We start from the raw sequence: 12,044 nt of genomic DNA, 5'->3' as shown, positions 1-12,044 counted from the left end.
GTTAAGCATACAGTCAATGATAATGATGCTTCACTGTCAGTGTTAATGCACACTGCACTGGCCGCACTGTGAATGTCACAATGTCACAGTGCATTGCAGTGCAATGATCCATGTTACAATGCGGTCGTTACATTGTACCACAATGTACCACTGTGAACGTAGCCTCACTGATAACACACTGTTCAAATTGTTCATAGAATATTCATTACAGCAAATACACTGGGATCAATTTAAAATTCAACCAAATAAGAAAAATCGACCCAATGTTTTTGTTTTGGACTCTTTCACAAGTCACTATTGACTTGAGGAGCTAACTTGAATATTGGAGAGCAGAGGCGGCCTTTGGGGGTGGCAAGTGGGGCGATCGCCCCAGGCCCCGCACATGAAGAGGGCTCCGCATGTCATGCCCGCCATACCATGCTCATTTTGGTGGTGGTGAAGGAAAGGTTTACAGAAGTCTAGCTGTTTGTGTTCTGAGCATTGTGTCATTAACAAATACTCTGATTTTCCTATTTTGTTTTACACACCTTATATTTTGCACCGCCCCCCCCCCCCCCCTTTTATTGCTCAGGTTTTCGTCTCCAGCATGCTTTACTGTACTATGCCGTTTGCATTTTTGTAATGAATTTCTGCACTGACATGAAGCTTGCCAAACGTCAGATTAACCTCCTTAGCGGTTCAATTTTTCCGCCAAGGAGGCTGCATTGCACTTTTTTTTTTTTTTTTTAAATTTTTGTTTCATGTAGCTACCTGAGTGGTAGCTACATAAAACACCACTAGAGGGCGCATATGTCCCTCTAGTCCGATCGCCGTCGGCCACAAAAGTAAACAGGAGATCGCGTATAGAACGCGATCTCCTGTTTGGCTTCTCCTGTCGCCATGGCGACGATCAGAATGACGTCATGGACGTCAGCCGACGTCCTGACGTCAGACCCATCCGATCCAGCCCTTTGTGCTGCCCGGGACTGATTGGTCCGGGCTGTGCAGGGCTCTGGCGGGGGGGGGCCCTCTTCCGCCGCTGCGTGCGGACGATTGCGGGCGATCGAGCTGGACGCGTAGCTAGCAAAGTGCTAGCTGCGCGTACAGCAATTTACAGGACAGGAATCGCCCCACCAGGGGCTGAGATATCCTCCGCGGCGGCTTACCCCGAGCTCAGCTCGGGTTACCGCTAAGGAGGTTAAGGTAACGTGCAAGAGCCTCAGCCAGAGGGCCCCAAGGGCATTTAGGTCAGTCTAGCATGGACTGGAGCTAGAGATGGCTCAGGCTGGAGCTTCCAGACTGGCTGAGGATTGGTGCTAGTAGGTTTCATGGGGAGCTAGGGATAGGTAGAGGCTGGCTGGGGAGCTAGGGACAGGTACAGGTTGATTACATTACGTATTGTAATTGTTCCTGTGTTGGCTTAGGGGCCTTTAACAAGTTTTTAAACAATAATAAGGCATACTGCTTTAGAGGTGAACAAGCCCGTGACTGTAGTGGTACGGTACATGGCCTTCACTTATGCCGCTAGGCCCCGCATATGACACTCGCCCCAGGCCCCGCGTACTCTAAGGCCGGCTCTGATGGAGAGGATTACATTTTGCCCATTAAATTATCTAACTCAGGGGTCAGGAACCTTTTTCGCTGAGAGAGCCATAAACGCCACATATTTTAAAATGTATTTTCATGAGAGCCATACAATATGTTTCAAACAGGTAAAGTGCGCATGCGCAACAAAGGGCTCACGTCCCTGTTGCCATGGTGATGTGTATACAGTTGATCTGCCAGGGCAGCAGAAGTGTCAGACACGTCTTCAGTTTCTCTTGGGTTTCAGCAACATCAGCAATTTCCAAAAGTGTTGTACAAGCTGTTAGTCGGTATTTCTGCTGTCTAATTAGCTATCTGACTTGGGGGTTGATTCACTTTTGTACGACAAGATCCCCGCACTTTGGCCCAATAGGCTGCCTGTCAAGTGAAAGGTAGCCAATTGGACCAATCAAACTGCAGGGATCTCGTCCTACAAAGTCACTGGCCCTGACAGGGTACAGAGTGGGACAATTGGAGCAGCCGTTCCTTTTGGGGGAGCGCGAGTAAGTTAGCAGTGCACGTTACAGCAGTAGCGTGCCTTCTTTTACAATTTTACACTAAGCTGCACTGTTTGAGCAATGTAGCTTAGTGAATCAACCCCTACTGATTTGTATGTGAGCCAGATGCAGCCATCAAAAGAGCCACATATGGCTCCCGAGCCATAGGTTCCCTACCTCTGATCTAACTGCTTATAAAGAAAAAAGCTGCAAGCTAACCGATTGACAGCCTTCTGTAAATAGAAGTGTGCACGTAAGGAAAATTGTTTGCTCATCACTAATGGTGAGCAGGATGCTGGTAACCGACATTCATTTGATTCCAAAGCATTTGATTCCAAAGCCCCGCCCTGCTGACCCTGCCAAATGCTGCTCGCACTGAAGCATCAGCAGTAATTACTCACCTCTCCCAGCGGGCGGTGGCTGCACAGTCTAGGCACTCTTTCCACGCTGGCCTCCTTCTTCTCTATGACCCGGCGCATGTTATGTGTAAACATGTGCCGGGTCATAGAGAAGGAGGACAGTGCAGTTAAGAGTGTCCGGAATGTGTAGCCACTGCCCGCTGGGAGAGGTGAGTAATTACTGCTGCTACTTCATAAGCAAGGGTCCCGGAGGGCAATGGGATAATGGCCGCAAGGGGGAGGGGCTGTCCGAGTAGGGTGCCCCTGCTTCAGTTTGCCCCAGGGCCCCGGAGCCCCTTAAACTGGCCCTGTTGGATGCTGGTATTTTAAGTCCATCCAGGTCAATATCCTACCACTATATTAACCCCTCTTACAGTATACACATATGGTTGGTGTGATTTGCCATCTTAAAACAGAAGGTACTTGCGATAATTCAGCTTTTAGTGAACATCTGTGGTTAACCAACATGCACCGCTACTGAATATGCAAATTATCTCTTTATGCCCTTGTAGCCAGGCTTACATCCAGAACCACTGATGAAAGCATCATCATCATGTATAGCTTTAAATTTTACACAGCCATATCAACCCTACATGCAGACAGCCGGTTTCCGACTTTTGGTCCTCATCAGTATATTTTTTTTTTCTTTTCTTGACTAGCTCAGAGCCCAGCCACAGTCCATGAAGGCCCAACCACACTGACAGGCCTCACCACCACGCTCCTGGCGTTGGGCACAAAGTCTCACCATACTTGCTAATCAGAATTTGGCAATCAAATTTAACTATTTCATAAAATTAAATAAAGAAGAGGAGAAAAGAAACAGACCAAAGATGAAGAAAAGTACCGCATCCTCCCGCGTACAAGACGCGCCCCTCATCGGGGCGACGGTCCTCATCAGTATATGACAGGGATTGATATGTCTAGCTAGGGGATAGGGCTTGGACCAGTACAAGAGAGTAATCAAGTAGCTCAGGATGCCCCAAACCACTAGTAAAGTATGGGGGACTAAAAGAGACCAAAAAGCACTCCTACTAAAAAGCAATGCTTGGTGTGATTTGCCTTCTAAAAACCAGTATAGACATATGCAGTTTTGTGACCACTCTGGGCATTATATGGCTCTATATGATGTGGCAGAACAATATTCTTCTTGCTGACTATTCAGGCTAATTGGATATTGTTTATTTCTATTGACCAATCTTGCCTTAAAGTGAACCTAAAGTCAATGTAAAAAAATGAGATTTACTCACCTGGGGCTTCCCTCAGCCCCCTGCAGCCGATCGGAGCCCTCGCAGCTCCGCTCCGATGGTCCAGGACCCGCCGGCGAACACTTCCGGTTTGGCCGACAGGCAAGGGAACGCGAGTGATTCTTCGCGTTCCCAGCCTGTATATCACCCCCTATGCTGCTATTGCGGCTAGGACGGTGACGGCCAAACCGGAAGTGTTCGCCGGCGGGTCCTGGACCATCGGAGCGGAGCTGCGAGGGCATCGATCGGCTGCAGGGGGCTGAGGGAAGCCCCAGGTGAGTAAATCTCATTTTTTTACATTGACTTTAGGTTCACTTTAAGAACCACAGAAGGAATGTCTTGTTATTTCTCTAGTTTAACACTAGGTACACACCATACAATTTTCTTGCAGATTTACCTGCCTGATCGATTATTTCCAAGCCGTCCGATCTGAATTTCGATAGATTTTCTTGATTTACTAATCACTTTTTTAAACACTTTTTTAATTGATTTTCACGAAACTGAATGAAAATCGATCAAAAAACGTCCTTCTCAGAACTGGTACTGATTCATAGGATGTGTTTGCACAGCGTCCTGGCTCCTGACACTGCACCTAGTACATCCAGTGCAGGGTATCTGAGCTGCATGTCACAGATTTGCACAGACTCCCAGCGACTGTGTGCAAAAGAGCAATACACCACAACATCATTCATAAGTGTTTTTCTTGCTGTATTTTGATTGTGTAATATCAAAAATCTCTGTGCCCAGTGCAGTGTACCTTGAGCTGTATGTCACAGATTTGCACAGACTCCCAGCCACTCTGTGTGCAGAAGTGCAATCAGGGTCGGGCCGAGGCATAGGCTGGAGAGGCTCCAGCCTCAGGGCGCAGTGTAGGAGGGGGCGCACAATTCATTCAGCTGTCATTCCTAATTGTGTATGAAGCAGAAAGAAATAAGAAAAGGGGATACATAGCAGTGACTGCAAGCCAGATAACTAGATATTAAGGTGTTGGTGAGGTTGTGGGCCCTGTGGCCCTCTTAGTCTAATAGCAATCAGTGTGTGAAGGCTGGGGTGGGAGGGATGGAGGGGCGTACTTTAGTGTCTCAGCCTTGGGTGCTGGAGGACCTTGTCCCAGCTCTGAGTGCAATACACCACAACATCATCCACAAGTGCCATTCTTGCTGTATTTTGATTAAGTTATATCAAAATGACAGGCAGGCCACACCGCAGGGGTCGTGTCGTTGTGATTTCCTGTGGTCTTAGAATGATGCACAGTGTTCAGGGGCCACGTACTCTGAACTCCCAAAATACTAAGGAAGTGTTTGATTGGCTTACACAACAAACCCATCTTCTTCCACTTCCTCTCGGAACCTTGACGCACCATCCTTCTCTTCCTCTGATTCGGGCACCCCAGGAGTTACCACTCGCCCCACCACCACCACCACTAGCACCACAGCCGCTTCACTTGATGTTTCAGAGGAGTTATTCACACATCAGTTTGAGGAAATTACTGACGTGCAAGCATTATTGCCAGAAGATGCAGCAGATAAGGTGTTACACCACCTGATATGGCTCAGTCATTACACACAAAGATGTAAGGTATCATGATGATTATGTACCCGCTGCTGGTGCCTATTGTGAGTTGTCACAAGCAAGTGAAGCAGTTGATGATGATGAGGAGGTATCCATGAATACGACGCGGGTGCCCGCTAGAAGAGATGAAGAAGAGGGGGAGAGTTCAGATGGGGAGGTAGAGAGGAGGAGGAGTCAAGTTGTTAGCAGGGGGAGATCATCGCAAGGAGGTAGTGGCACTGCCACACAGCATATCAGCACCTGGGCCAACACACCTGCCAACTTCTGCTGGTACTACCACCACCACCAGACTGCCGTCATCCCAAAGATCACCAGTGTGGCATTTTTTTTTGTGTGTCCGCCTCTGACTACAGCAAAGCCATTTGCAACCTGTGCCACAAGACTTTGAGTTGTGGGAAGTCCAACACCCACCTAGATACAACTGTTTTGATAAGGCACTTGAGCTCCAAACATCCATGCCGATGGGAGCGACACATAAGGAGAAGCAGCTCCAAGCCACCTTCCTCTTGGTCCAGCTTCTTCAGCCACGTCACTCTATGCTGTCCTCGTCCCTTCGTAACCACCCTCCACTCCACCTCTCACATTGAGCAGTCCCTGCTCATCTGTCCAATGTCAAGTTTCTGTCAAGGAAATTTTTGAGCATAACAAGCTGATGTGTCCGAGTCACCCCCTTGCCCAGCTTCTGACAGCTGGCTTGTCGGAATTATTAGCCCGCCAGCTGTTACCATACAAGCTGGTGGACTCTGAGACCTTTAAAAAAATGTGTTGCGATTGGGACATCACAGTGGAAAGTACCCGGCAGAACTTATATTTCCAGAAAGGCAATCCCCAACCTGTACCGTAATGTGAAAAGCCAAGTTATGGCATCTCTAACACAACGTGTTGGGGCAAGGGTCCATCTAACCACTGATACATGGTCTGCAAAGCACGGTCAGGGCAGATATATTATCTATACCGCGCGCACACTGGGTAAACCTGCTAACCGCTGGCAAGAGTGGAATACGTGGCTCAGCAGTGGAGTTAGTGATGGTGACACTGCCACGAATTACAGGTAGGCCAGCTGCCACCTCCTCTTCTCCTCCTCCTACTCCTCCTCCATTCTCTTCACTATCGTCCTCGGCTGAGTGCTCCTCTGCTGCTGTTGTGCACTCCTCTACAACTGCAAACTCTCAGCTCCTCAGGGCCCATTCTACATCCCAGTGGAGCTACAGTGCTGCAACAATAAAAAAACATTTTTTTTAAATAACATTAATTTTTCTTTTTCTAAATAACAGTACATTTTTTTTCAAAATAACAATACATTTTTTTTCTAAATAGCAATAACATTTTTTCTAAAATTAAATGTGTATGTGTAAGCCTGCACATACATGTGCAGAGCCAAGCCATCACCTCTCTTGTCAGTGTCACTCACCAGGGATACAACAAAACATACAGTAGATTTTCTTTTTAAAAAATTCAATTTTTGGGGTAAAATGTATAGGCCATGAAATTCTGGCCTCCAATACAGTAGCTGCAACAATACAATTTTTTTCCCTCAAATTAAATGTGTATGTAAACCTGCACCATCATGTGCAGAGCCAATTCACCGCATCTCTCGTCAGTGTCACCAGGGCTGAAACAAACGTGTATGTAAAAATGACATCCATTCCAGACCTGTTAGCGCTCAATCTCGCGTGGCTGCATGGTTGCGTAACTAGATAGCATGGAGGAGTTCACAAACAGGCTAAAAAATAGGCTAAAAACATAGGATGTACACTGAGCAAGTCTGGTTGGTACCATAATAAATTTCCACTAACAACTTTCCATCCTAAAACATGGTCTCTTCTACACGCCACACTGCTGGTCCATTCAGTTGAGCGCACATACAGCACCACACACACACCTAAGGGCCTTAAGGACCTGTTAGCGTTCAGTCTCGTTAAACGCAGTGTTTGGTCTGTCAGTGTGAAGTGTGCATAACCCTTACACTACCTGATGGACATGTACATGCTCCGGACATTTTAAAGCAGCACTTTATTCCTCAAATGTAGGAATGTAATGTGATGTCTGCCCTTTAGCGATTAAAACACGACTCTGCGTGAACTACGTAATTTTTGGTGGGACTTTTGCCATGGATCCCCCTCCAGCATGCCACAGTCCAGGTGTTAGGCCCCTTGAAACAAGTTTTCCATCACTTTTGTGGCCAGAAACAGTCCCTGTAGGTTTTAGAATTCACCTGCCCATTGAAGTCTATTACGGTTCACGGTTTGCCTGTTCACAAACTTTTACGGAGATTCAAGTTCAAAGTTCGCAAACCCAAGATTTGATGTTCACCTTATCTTCGGAGTGTATCAAACTTTTAAAGACCTTGTCCTGGAGGGGTTGACATAAGAGCTAATGCCTTTCCTGAAGGAGGAGAAGTTTCAATCCTCTTGCCAAAGAGCAGAAATCTGGCAGAATGTGATTGTCCTGTGCACGTTAGTCCGATTAACGAACGGAATACATCTTGGCACTCAGCAGCACGCCACAAGTCAGCACATATGAAAAATAATAGCTATTACAGGGGTAGTATTACAGTGTTATTTTGAACCTGTATTATTCCAGGTTCAGAAGTCCAATTGGTCTGCAAACCTCTCAGAACCGGCACCAGCCTGAACCCAGCACCCTGCGTGAAGGTGAGCAACTTATGAGTTTTCCAACCCATGAAATATGAAGAAAATATGGAGATTATTTATTTTTTTAGTTACAGGAGGCTTTAGCTGCAGCTAGCAAAATCCTGACCCAGTACCTCAATACCAACTCCCTGCTAGACCCACTGCAATCTGGATGTCGGCCTACCCACTCAACCGAAACAGCTCTCACCAAAGTGGTCAATGATCTCACCTTAGCTAAAGCTGAAGGCAAATACTCCATTCTCCTTCTCCTTGACCTTTCAGCAGCTTTTGACACAGTGGACCATCCCCTACTCTTCCAGTCCCTCCAGTCCATGGGCATTTATGACCTCGCCCTGGTCTGACTCTCATCCTACTTCTCCAACCGCACCTTCACAACCTCATTCAATGAATCCTCATCTAACCCCAATCACCTCTCGGTAGGAGTCCCCCGAGGCTTGGTCCTTGGCCCCCTACTGTTCTCCCTATACACAACCTCCATTGGCAATTCCTCCATGGGTTTTAATTATCGTCTGTATGCAGATGACACCCAGCTCTACCTCCACACCCCTGACCTATCCACCACTACCATGGACAAGGTCTCGTCCTGCCTATCAGCCATTTCCTCCTGGATATCTGCTAGGTTCCTCAAACTAAAACTGGACAAAACGGAATTTATGATCTTCCCACCCCAGCCATCCCTGACCCTCCCAGATGTGAACGTCACTGTTAACCACACTACCATTCGCCCTGCCTCTCAAGCCCACTGACTGGGTGTTACCCTAAACTCTCCTTCACCCCCCACATCCAAAACCTCACAAAGTCCTGCAACTTCCATCTCCGTAACATCTGTAAGATCCGCTCTTTCCTGACCTCTGCCACCACCAAACACCTCATCCATGCCCTCATAATTTCCCGCCTTGACTACTGCAACACCCTTCTGTCTGTTCTCCCTATGACCCGAATTGCCCCTCTGCAGTCCGACATGAATGCGGCAGCCAGAATTATTCACTCCTCCCATCGCTCCGCTCCACCACAGCTGCTCCCCTTTGTGAATCCCTCCACTGGTTTCCTATCCAGTCCAGATTCAGATTCAAGATACTGTATCTGGCCTACAAATCTGTCCACAAAACCTGCCCAACCTACATTTCCAATCTTACCCAGAGGTACACATCTAGCTGCTCACTCAGCTCCTCCAATGAACTTCGCTCGACTGAACCCCGCATCACCCAATCCCATGCACGCCTCCAGGACTTCTCATCAGCTGCTCCAACACTTTCGAACTCCCTACCTCCACCCATTAGGGTTTCCCCCTCCTTATACATCTTCAAGAAGGCCCTCAAAACTCACCTTTTTACTCTGACCTACCCACTTCCTCACTAGTGCTCTAAACCCGCAGCTGAAGTCTGGTTTCCTACCTTTTGTGTCCCCACCTCTCCCTCTAGATTGTAAGCTTTCGGGCATGGTCCTCCTCCTTATGTCTCCTACCAGGATCCGTTGAAAAGGGCGCCTGAGCTACCTGTATGAAAAGGGCGCCTCCATAGACATTAATGTTATTTCTGGAAATATGGGCTACAAGGTGGTGAAAAGGGCACCCGGGTTTTGATATAGGCTACAAGCGGGCGCCCTTTGTAGCCCATATTTTTTTGGCTACAAGGTTTTCGGCTACAGTAGGGCGCCCCTTTGTAGCCCATATTTTTTTCCGCTACAAGGTTTTCGGCTACAGTAGGGCACCCCCTTTGTAGCCCATATTTATTTCGGCTACACGTTTTTCGGCTACAGTAGGGCGCCCCTTTGTAGCCCATACTTTTTTTTGGCTACAAAGTTTTCAGCTACAGTAGGGCACCCCTTTGTAGCCCATATTTTTTATTCAGCTACAAGGTTTTTTATTCTGCTACAAAAGGGTGCTTTTTGTAGCCCATATTTTTTTACTCAGCTACAAGATTTTCGACTACAAGGTTTTTGATTCGGCTACAAAAGGGCACCCTTTTATAGCCAAAATTTTTGAGTCAGGGGTGCAGGGTGGTTAGGATTAGGCATCACAAGCGGGGGGGGGGGTCTAAGGGTTAGGCACCACTAGGGGGGTGTAGGGTTAGGCACCACCAGAGGAGTCTTAGGGTTAGGCACCACCTGGGGAGTCTTAGGGTTAGGCACCACCAGGGGAGTCTTAGGGTTAGGCAGCACCTACTTAGGGTTAGGCACCACCAGGGGAGTCTTAGGGTTAGGCACCACCAGGGGAGTCTTAGGGTTAGGCACCACCAGGGGGGTCTTAAGGTTAGGCACCACCAGGGGGGTTAGGGAGGGTTCTTTGTGAGACTAGGGAGAATTTAGGTCATAGTAATCACCAAGGGCTGTCTTAGGGTTAGGCACCACCAGGGAGGGGTTAGGCACCACCAGGGACGGGTTAAGGTTATGCATCACCAGGGGGGTTAGGGTTAGGCACCATCAGGGGAGGGTTCTGTGTGAGAGTAGGGAGAAGTTAAGTCTTAGTAATCACTTTTCTCAGCTATATCTAGAGCCCTTTTATAGCCCAAGAAATTTTGCCTATAACAGCATCCTTTTTATAAACTAAAACTATATGGCATATATGGGCTACAACAGGTGCCCTTTGTAGCCGAATTTGACATATATGGGTTACACCAGGCGCCCTTTGTAGCCGAATATGGCATATATGGGCTACACCAGACACCCTTTGTAGCCTAATTTGGCATATATTGGCTACACCAGGCGCTCTTTGTAGCCGAATTTGGCATATATAGGTTACACCAGGCGCCCTTTGTAGCCTAATTTGGCATATATGGGCTACACCAGGCACCCTTTGTAGCCTAATTTGGCATATATAGGCTACATCAGGTGCCCTTTGTAGCCGATTTTGACATATATGGGCTACACCGGACGCCCTTTGTAGCCGAATTTGGAATATATGGGCTACACCAGGCGCCCTTTGTAGCCAAAGTTGGTATATGGGCTACACCAGCCGAAGTTGGTATATGGGCTACACCAGGCGCCCTTTTTGTAGCCGAATTTGGCATATATGGGCTACACCAGGCGCCCTTTTTTCCAGGTGCCCTTTTCAAATAGACGCTACCTACCTGTTCACGCATCTGAGTGAACACTTGAGTGAACTCGACTTGCCTAATCTCCATGCTCCCGTCCAGTGACTGACTAAGCATTACCTTGTACTCATACTGTGCTGCGTGATCTGGTTTTTCTTGTATTCCTGTATATTCTAATCGCTGCATGTCACCCCTAAATATTGTATGTAACCTTAAACTACAGCACTGCATCATATGTTGGCGCTTTATGAATGCAATAAATAAATAAGCTGGTGGGTGTGTAAAAAGCAGATAAGAATCAAGCCAGGAGATCTGGTAGAGGTGTGATGAAAGTCCTTTAAACTTCAGGCTTTCAGAGGCAGGAAGTCTAAGCAGGGAAACTTATAAGAGGAATTGTTAATTAGGTGGAAGATGGATGACAACTTAACCTGGCAGGGGGTACTGGGAAAAGCCCCCTTTTGAATTGACTTTGATTAATTGTCAGTTCTAATGCTTGTGACTGATATGTGATGAGGTATTTGATTATAAAATATGGTGAATGTGTCTCAACTCCTACATAAGACTTTACTAGAATCCAATGGTTTCAAATGTCATGTTTTTTTATTAATGCAGCTTAATGACATGTTTTTTTTAATGCACCACAGCTTTTTTTTTTTTTACCTATTTCATGCATTCAGACGTGATTCTATGCTCTGCAAAAGTTTTATGGCTGTATTTACTTACACCTACTAAAGAGGGAATTTGCACACCTGAATTCTTAACCCTTATATTGAGTTCTATGTGTCTTTGGGACTGTACATACATATGTTTATCTCATCATGGCACATGTCATTTCAGGTATCCTTTATTCTAATATTTTAGGTACCCTTTATACTAATATTTTAGTGAAGGTCTATTTTAAATGTCAACATAAACACAGCTAATAATTCAGAACACAGAGGGCCTAATTTACTAACAATAGGTCCACAAAAAGCAGTTTTGTGCCCTAGATCAACCTCGTGGTTGCCAGACATGAAGCAGTTATTTCCTGCCCACCATATTATGATGCTTTATGTGCAAAAGACTATGGTCATCAGAGGTCATG

General features: G+C 46.8%; 1 protein-coding gene across 2 annotated transcripts in view; it reads left to right on the top strand.

Moving 5' to 3' along the window:
• LOC137563314 (long-chain fatty acid transport protein 2-like) overlaps positions 1–12,044 on the top strand; it is a 110,074-nt gene that overhangs the window by 25,061 nt on the left and 72,969 nt on the right. The window lies entirely within an intron of this gene.

This window comes from Hyperolius riggenbachi, chromosome 3 (assembly GCF_040937935.1).
Source record: "Hyperolius riggenbachi isolate aHypRig1 chromosome 3, aHypRig1.pri, whole genome shotgun sequence".
NCBI lineage: Eukaryota > Metazoa > Chordata > Amphibia > Anura > Hyperoliidae > Hyperolius > Hyperolius riggenbachi.
Note: the sequence above shows the minus strand (reverse complement) of the source record. Positions and strands in the feature narration are given on the sequence as shown.